At 37.1% G+C, this 9822-nt stretch overlaps 1 protein-coding gene across 7 annotated transcripts in view; it reads right to left on the minus strand.

Moving 5' to 3' along the window:
* The window catches only part of LOC134755891 (myosin-IIIb-like), a 59116-nt gene extending 55044 nt beyond the window's left edge, over nucleotides 1–4072 (minus strand). For 3 of the 7 annotated variants that reach the window (XM_063692535.1, XM_063692534.1, XM_063692533.1), the window contains exon 1: nucleotides 3819–4057. The gene's annotated coding sequence lies outside the window, so the exon portion shown is untranslated. Of the gene's footprint in view, nucleotides 1–3818 lie in introns of all 7 variants that reach the window. The other 4 variants (XM_063692536.1, XM_063692537.1, XR_010129086.1 and 1 more) reach the window with 3 other exon arrangements.
* Between the last annotated feature and the right edge of the window lie 5750 nt (nucleotides 4073–9822).

Raw genomic sequence — 9822 nt, forward strand, 5'->3', positions numbered from 1 at the left:
CAAAATGTCGCCACTTGACAATTAGATGCGGAAGAGTGTCGCAGCGCGGCCGCGCGAGACTAATGCTCACCTACAAAATTCACAAATCCACGTGCCGGTATTGTATTATTTACAATCTATTTTGTGTTACATGAGTCATTTTGTTCTATTTTACACAGCTGCACAGATGTGTGGTAAATTTTGCAGATTGAATCTTAAATGGTCAAATAGAATTCAAAATTTTCGGTTTAAATAAAATGGGAATTATGTGAATGCACTATTCTTTGTCTGCACAGGGGTTTTGTGTTCGTGCAGAAGTGTCCCCTATTGTTGTGGTTGCATATGGAATATACTTCCACGGAACTGGTATGGAGATGATGATGACGAAGAACCATATAATAGGGTTGATGCCCAGAGTAATTATTATTTTTGGTGTCAAGGGTGAAATATAGATAGATAGATAGATAAACACTTTATTCATTTCCACAAGATACATGGTAATTACAAAGAAAAGAAAAACTATTATAATTACACATATAGAAACTAGTGCACCAAGACTAACGATATACCGGTAAAATATACGGATAGAATAATCGATTTTATACGACCTCTAATCTTAGCTATCAATCTTACCGGCACAGTTTTCTTCCGACACGTTTTTACCAACAATATTGTACAAAACCTACTTCAGACCATAGAAATTACTGAGAAAAGTGCGACACGCTTGTACAAAATGCTCCCACAATAAGAGAATGTGAAATATGCTGCTAAAAAATAAAGGTTCTATTGTGTTTAATTCGAGATCGGTGATCAGCCGCGTAATTCTGCAAGATAACAATGGTACAGTCACCTGTAATAATTATATTACTTTTTGAAGGCCGCAAAAATATATGACACGGTTTTATGACTCTAGAATTAATAAGATCGTGTCAGATATTTTAGCGGCCTCCGTTGTGTTTGTGTTACATATTATTGCAGGTGTACGTATACCGGTATACAAATATGTGGCGTTCATAAAACTAGATTCTGGCGGCGCGATTCGGGAAATGAAATAGAGATTCACTAGATACGAATCCTCGTAAGGGCATTTATTTGTGTGATAAACACAGATATTTGTTACTGAGTCATGGGTGTTTTCTATGTATATAAGTACGTATTTATCTATTTATGTATATACTTATTTATTTATATATCGTCGCCTAATACCCATAGTATTACAAGCTTTGCTTAGTTTGGGGCTAGGTTGATCTGTGTAAGATATCCCCTAATATTTATTTTATTTATATTTATTTATTCCGCGCTCGCGTCAGTTCTAAAATTAATGAAAAAGTTGTCATTACTAAAGTCCATGAATATATTTTATTTGCGCACATCAGGCATGGAATTCCAAACGACGTCGTTGCACTTCGCTGCTGCTCCTATAACGGCAATTATCTTTACGCAATATGTGCACCGAGCGATGCACTCGGCCACCATGCTGCGCTCGCGCATGTTGCTGCACATAAGCCTTTTGTAATTAGTGCCTCATGCTTTAACTGGCCACAAGGTCAGGAACATAGGTGGTAGATGTGTCACAAGGACGCAAAATGATTTACGTGGGCTTACATTGAATCCAGATTGTAGTGAGGGATTCAAGTGTGAAATAATTTAGCTACCATATGACACATTCTGCTTTTCACATCACCTATGACGAAATTATTATGTTTCAAAATATTTCAAAATTGTATGCAAAAAAAGTTAAAAAATAGTGTCCTAGAACAGAAAAGTGCCACTGATCCCTCCTAGCAGGGCAGAAATAGTATTGTGTCACAAGGGAGCAAAATGACATATTTACGGCGAGGGCGTACATTGAATCCTGAACGAAGCGAGGCATTCTATAATAGAATCCTAAGCGTAGTGAGGGATTCAAGTGTTAACGCCCAAGGTGGAAATAATTTTGCTACCATGTGACACATACTGCTTTTCACATCACCCATGAGGAAATTGTTATGTTCCAAAATATGATTTAACTTAAAAATATGGTATGCAAAAAAGAAAAAGAATCGTGTTCTAGAACAGAAAAGTGCCAACTTGATCCCTCCTAGCGGGGAAGAAATAGTAGATTGTGTCACAAGGGAGCAAAATGACATATTTACGGCGACGGCGTACAACTGAATCCTAAACGAAGCGAAGGATTCTATAATAGAATCCTGAGCGTAGCGAGGGATTCTAACATAGAATCCTGAGCGTAGTGAGGGATTCAAGTGTTAACGCCCAAGGTGAAAATAATTTTGCTACCATGTGACACATACTGCTTTTCACATCACCTATGAGGAAATTACATACATATATTAGGTTTCAAAACATTATTATTTTAAGCAAAGATAGATACGGACAAAGTGCCAAAAATATGTATACACGACCTTAGTATAGGTACAACATACTTCTGGCACTTTGTCCGTATCGATATTTTCAGAATATAATAGAATAGAATAGAATAGAATAGAATTTCTTTATTTGCCAGAATACGTGTATAAGATGACAACAGAAAAGGTTTACGTGACTGTACAGACAAACTAAAAGTACCTACAGCTCATAATCATGTACCTAATATCTTTTTAAAGACAGCAGCAAAGACCTTAAATAATACAATGAAAATCAAGTACATTATTTTTGTTGATTTTTCTGGTAACAAATTAGCTCTTACCCCTTTGAACCAAATCTTCGGAAGAACACTATGAAGATTGATATCACTTATACATATTTATTATTATAAAGTTATTGATTTAAACTAAGTATTTACAAATTTATACACAATACAGAACCGCATAATTATGCTTTGTGAAATATTAAATTTGTACAAAAGTTTTTAAATATAAACTTTTTAAATTGCATAGACAAGTATGGCTGCGTTTAAGGAGACCTAAAATGTCAAAATAAAAATTAAATTACTAAACTAATGTTTTTTACGTTTCTTTGTAAATATTACGCTAATTAATTAATTTACTTAATTTAAATATGCTATTAATTAATTTAAAATACGCTAATTACATTTATTGTTTACAATTACAACGAAATATAATTTAAGTTAGAAAAATTGTTTGCACGCAATCGATTATAAAGAAATTGTAATCGATTATATGCATACTAATTTCATATGTCTTTGTGTCAATATTTCATACTAGCAACAAAATGGCCTTGAACAGAAAAGAGCTACTTTGATCCCTCCTAGCAGGGAAGAAAAGTTCCCTTTTCGAATAGGTGATGTGAAAAAGCCCTTTTTCGAATAGGTGATGTGAAAAAATCCTTTTACGAATAGGTGATGTGAAAATATATTTATATTTGAGTTATTTGTAGAAATGAGAAAATGGGTAGCTATGAATTATTTATCCCAAGGTTAAAGTGTCTAAATGCAAATTCAGCGAATTGTTTAGGGCCGGCACTTGGCCCTTGCAGCCCAAGAAAGCCTGTTTCAAACCGGTGCAATAAACTCGCTGCTCCATTATGCTCTCGTGTTTCTTCGCAAAACACTCCTGCAACCGTGACTAATATAAGCCATAAATCTGCCAACATGAATTTTATCCACTAAGTAGGTACATATATACCTAGTTATACCTACTACAATATATTGTAGGAAAATAAATGGATTCTAGACAATGGCTCATACAGTTTAAACTTGAAATAGGCATCTAGGACTTTACAATTTGTTTACAATGCGAATTTCTGTGTGTTCTAATTCGGGAAAATTCGTTTTCCCTTGTTTTGTCGAAAACATAAGAGAAAAAGAAACCATTATTGTAAACAAGGCTCGGTGTTATTATATATTGTATGCGTTTAATAACAAAAGTGCATCAACTTACCCGCCAATGCAAAAAAGCCGTAACACAGTTCGTAACGTAGTTCGTAAATCAAAACCCGCGAACAGAACCGTCTTTCAAATTACACAAAATCACAATTTTCCAATTACGTTCAACTTTTTTTATATAATTTTGTTACACGTTTATGTTTTTAATGTTTTGCCGGCATGGCGCGCGGAGCGAGCGTACGACGCGATCAGAGGCACATGTGAAATCAGCTGTGGCCACCGCCGACTAACGGTACACCCCTCCCCGCGCAGATAACTTGAGATAAGATACGGTTTCTGTTCCAATAGGTGCGACGATGACATTGACTTGAACCTAAAACCAATTTCGTGACCTATAAAAGTATACAATGTTTCAACGTTGAACGGCATTTTATATGCCTACTACCTTAGGTTCAGTTCTTTTTCTTTAACAAAAGAAAACTATTTCAGATAGCACAATCTAACATGCCATTATTTTATGGTTTCCAATAGCAGTTTCACTTCACCAAACGCACGCAAAATGCACGGTTTACTATAAAAAATAACCAAATCACTATACCTATAGGTGTGCCTATATTTTGAAGAGTTCGCTCGCCTACTCCAGGATCACACGATCAGATCCTGACGTGATGGTCCGCGAGCCAGGCGAAAATTTCGTCAATCATCGCCTTCCTCGCGAAAACTCGTATAGTGGTTAACGGCTATTTAAGATGCACCCTAGTGGAAGTCAGCTGCCGCTCCGTTGGTGGGTTGAGGAATGGCAGCCACCGAAACACGTAAAAAAAAAAAATGTTTTTAGTCATCGCCTTCCTCTTGATACTTTGTCAGATGGTAGTTTAGGTGCTATTGATAGTAAAACCAATCGTCAGCCGGTTGTATCGCGGTGGAAACATCGTCAGCTGGTCACATGAACTTGTAAAAAAAAATAATGTTTTTAGTCATCGCCTTCCTCTTGATACTTTGTCAGATGGTAGTTTAGGTGCTATTGATAGTAAAACCAATCGTCAGCCGGTTGTATCGCGGTGGAAACACCGTCAGCTGGTCACATGAACTTGTAAAAAAAAAAAATGTTTTCAGTCATCGCCTTCCTCTTGATACTTTGTCAGATGGTAGTTTAGGTGCTATTGATAGTAAAACCAATCGTCAGCCGGTTGTATCGCGGTGGAAACACCGTCAGCTGGTCACATGAACTTGTAAAAAAAAAAAATGTTTTCAGTCATCGCCTTCCTCTTGATACTTTGTCAGATGGTAGTTTTGGTGCTATTGTTAGTAAAAACAATCGTCAGCCGGTTGTATCGCGGTGGAAACACCGTCAGCTGGTCACATGAAAATTTTAAAAAAAAGTTTCAGTCATCGCCTCCCGTTTGATACTTTGTCAGATGATAGTTTAGGATCTGTTGTGAATAAAAATAATCGTCAGCCGGCTGTATCGCGGTGGAAACACCGTCAGCTGGTCACATGAACTTGTAAAAAAAAAAAATGTTTTTAGTCATCGCCTTCCTCTTGATACTTTGTCAGATGGTAGTTTAGGTGCTATTGATAGTAAAACCAATCGTCAGCCGGTTGTATCGCGGTGGAAACACCGTCAGCTGGTCACATGAACTTGTAAAAAAAAAAAATGTTTTCAGTCATCGCCTTCCTCTTGATACTTTGTCAGATGGTAGTTTTGGTGCTATTGTTAGTAAAAACAATCGTCAGCCGGTTGTATCGCGGTGGAAACATCGTCAGCTGGTCACATGAACTTGTAAAAAAAAAAACTGTTTTCAGTCATCGCCTTCCTCTTGATACTTTGTCAGATGGTAGTTTTGGTGCTATTGTTAGTAAAAACAATCGTCAGCCGGTTGTATCGCGGTGGAAACATCGTCAGCTGGTCACATGAACTTGTAAAAAAAAAAACTGTTTTCAGTCATCGCCTTCCTCTTGATACTTTGTCAGATGGTAGTTTAGGTGCTATTGTTAGTAAAAACAATCGTCAGCCGGTTGTATCGCGGTGGAAACACCGTCAGCTGGTCACATGAACATATAAAAAAAATTGTTTTCAGTCATGGCCTCCCGTCCCGTTGTTTGATACTTTGTCAGATGCTGCTGTGTTGCTGCTGCACAAAAAACTGTTTTAGGTGCAGAGCAGGCATGAGTTTCAATAAAATTTTAGTTAATTTACTTTCATATATTTAGTGATAGCATATCAGTAGTGTGTTAGTGCCGGTTCTAGACCAAAACTTTTCCGCTAGGGGACGACACTAAATCTAATAAAAAATACTGCAAAAATGGAAAATATATCCACCTGGTGCATCAAAACATTCAAAGTATTTAAGATGCACCCTAGTGGAAGTCAGCTGCCGCTCCGTTGGTGGGTTGAGGACTCCCGGTTGATACTTTGTCAGGTGGTAGTTTAGGTGTTTAGGTGGTCAGTGAACTTGTAAACTTGTGAACTTGTTGGTTGATGTTAAAATAAATGTATTTTCTTTGTTTTTTTCTTTCTTTCTTTAAAAAAAAATTGTTTTCAGTCATTGCCTCCCGTTTGATACTTTGTCAGATGATAGTTTAGGTGCTGTTGTGAATAAAAATAATCGTTAGCTGGCTGTATCGCGGTGGAAACACCGTCAGCTGGTCACATGAATTTGTAAAATGCTAATTTACTCATTGTTATCCTTATACATAGTAATTTATTAATCTCATGAAAAAGATCGTTAACTATTTATAAGCATTTGGGTATACATATTTTCATTCCTTTTGCTTGATACCCTCTAGCCACAAAGACGATAAAGAAATTAAAAGTAAAAAACGTTGAAACTTCATTCCCCTCCAATTCATTTCTATCCATTCCTTCCAATATTTTCGGAGAAAGAAATGAATCAAAGGACCACGGTGGGTACGTATTTTACCGGTCAACTAATTAATCTAATTCTGGTTGTTTAAATAAATTTAAATGAGTACTAAAATAAATAGATTAGCAACTAAAACGGAGCTAAGTTATACATATAAATATGAGTAGTGTTTTAATGCTGTTACAGCTTTTGTTTGTTTTCAGAAAGGTAACCAGTATTTATTTGGCAACTGAATTATTATAGGTACTCGTATTGGAGACCATTTATGAAGCACATTTTAAAAATAAATCGTCTATCTATTAATTCAAAAATGAAGTTGTTTTAAGTCATGGGTAAATGTTGTTGTTGTTGTTGTTTGTTGTTGTTGTCCTATGGTACCCCATCGGTACAAAGGGCCTTCGTGAGACGTCGCCATCCGCTCCTGTCCTGCGCCTCGCGCTTCGCGTCCCTCCAACTCAGTCCTGCTGCCCGCAGCTCAGCGTCGATTGTGCGCTGCCACGTGCAGGGGTCGGAAACCGGTATTTGCTCCATACAAAAATACCGGTATTATTACGTTCTTTTTCGTTCTTTTGTTTATAATTTTATTTTTAATGGGACATTTTAATAATGCAAAATTGTTTCCTAAATACATGATTCAGTCCTACGTAATGAGCATAAAACAATTCAAAATATTGGGCTATTTCGGGGTTTAAAAAAAATACCGGTTCCGAGCCCTGGCCACGTGTGCGCCGGCCGGCCCTGTCGCTTGCTCCCGTGCGGCTTCCACTTGTAAGCAATCCTGGCCGTGTTGTCATCTGGTCTTCGGAGGGTGTGCCCTATCCACTTCCACTTCCGTTTCGCGATTTCTTGTTTGACCGGGACTTGGTGGCATCGATTCCATAGATCCTTGTTGCTGGAAATGGGAATCCTTGTCGAAGGAATGGATCTTAAGCACTTGGTAAATGAGAAAATTAAAAAATAAAGTTTTTCAAACTATATCGTGTTATATATCAAATGAAAGAACTCATTGTGAGAATCTCAAATATTTTTTGAAGTGAAACTTCTTATGGCACTTCCAACTGACAGCGTTAAACGTTTAACGCTACCATACATAATAATTTAATTTATACCATACATAATATACATACATATACCAGGCGAACATAACTATGAACATACAAATACAAGAGTGTGACCAGTAAGTTGAATAGGGTAATTTCCCGAAAGTAGGGTAATTGATGCTCTTCTTAATAAATCAAGAATAAATCGCTACCATAGATAATTTAATTTTATACTCTATTATTAACTCACTAAAGTTAACTTTCGCTCGACCAGCACGGTGTCTTATCTCCCTCTCTCTCTGTGTATACTTGTTTGATACATACATGTACCAGGCTAACATAACTATAAAGGAGGTTTAAGAATTATATAACTGGAGAGGTGACAGATAAAAATGCCAATAGATAATTTATACCAACGAGTAAAGTAAGTATAATAGGTAAAGAGAGCACTTGAAGCATTTTATGGAAACTGATTTGAAAGCGCCATCTTTGATTTTATTCTGAAACTAAGTGGAGAGGACGGGAAAACCAACCTTCGACACTTGATAACCTGCCGACTCCAGTTTTGAGTTTCTTCTTTCGGCACAATCAAACTTTATTCAGTTCACAATTCACAGGGCGGCACTGATGTCCATGGAGTACTTTTTCACATGATTTTGAGTTTATTTAGATGAGCCAATTTTTGAGCTCGCGCGCGGTGATAGGTTTAGGTGGCACTGGCGGTTGAATGAGGGGAGTGGGGGAATAGGAAAATATGTTGCCAGGTATAAATATATAATAGGTGCGTTCGAGTGGTGTGTATGAGATAATAAAAATAAACTTAAAATTAATTAGAAAATGTATGAAATATTCACAATGGCGTTGCCAACTTCGGGGCGCCTAGAGGTTTCCTCTACATTGCGTTAAGAGTAAAAAATTAATCTAGGTACTAATACTAAGGATTATTTTCCTTTTTAAACTAAGTTTGTACTATACGAAACTTAACTATTGCGTAGGTAGCGGGCAGAGCCGAGTTACAGGACGGACATAAGTTCCTGAAGAAGTAATTACTTTTGCGACGCGAATTACATTATCTTTTCCTGGGAAAACCTCTGAGACAACAGCGAGAGGCCAGAACATAGGATGAGAGTGATCATCTTTAATGACAACAACTGTTCCCACACTCACAGGTTTGGAAGGTGAATTCCATTTATCGCGTTGTTGAAGAGAAGTGAGATATTCCGTGCTGAAACGGTTCCAATAACTTTGAACAATTTTATTTAGGAGCTGATAGCGAGTTAACATATTATTTGAAATATTACTGTCAATTTTCTCAGCGGGTAAAAATTTAAGTGGAGTAATATTTAAGAAATGACTTGGAGATAACGCGGTCGGATCGGAAGGATCCGATGATAGGACGCAAATTGGACGACCGTTAAGAAGCCCCTCAATTTGAACCAAAATAGAATTAAATTCTTCGTAGGTTAAAATTTGATTCCCTATAGATTTGTATAAGTGAGTTTTGACTGACTTGATATTAGTTTCACTCAATCCGTTAAAATGCGGTCCATAAGGTGGACTGTGTTTAAATTGAATCTTGTGTTGAGCAAGGTAATTACTCAAATAGTTGTTATAATCAGTGGACTGTATTAGCGGGTAAATTTCGTTTAATTTGTTTTTCGCACCAATGAAATTTGTACCTCCGTCACTATATAAAATTGAAACAGGACCTCTGCGTGAAATGAAACGTTTGAAAGCGGCAAGAAATAAGTCCGTGCTTAGATCGGAGACCAATTCTAAATGAATGGCTTTTGTTGTTAAGCAAACAAACAGACAGATATAAGCCTTATGGCTTTTAACTCCGCGGCGGCGTATATGAGTAATATAGAATGGTCCGCCGTAATCGACAGCTGTGTGTACGAATGCCTTGACTTGAGAGACGCGTATAGCGGGGAGGTCACCCATCGGTGGCTGAGTAGATAATGGTTTGAGTTTGAAACAGGAGTTGCATTTGTGTACTCTTTGGCGAATTAAATTTCGAGCAGATAAAATCCAATATTTTTGTCTAATTAATGCTAGTACTAAGGCGGGACCAGTGTGCAGGTTCGACGAGTGATAATAATCTACTAAAAGCGATACTATTCTACTTTTTGCAGACAATAGTATTTGATGT

This window comes from Cydia strobilella, chromosome 3 (genome assembly GCF_947568885.1).
Source record: "Cydia strobilella chromosome 3, ilCydStro3.1, whole genome shotgun sequence".
Classification (NCBI taxonomy): domain Eukaryota; kingdom Metazoa; phylum Arthropoda; class Insecta; order Lepidoptera; family Tortricidae; genus Cydia; species Cydia strobilella.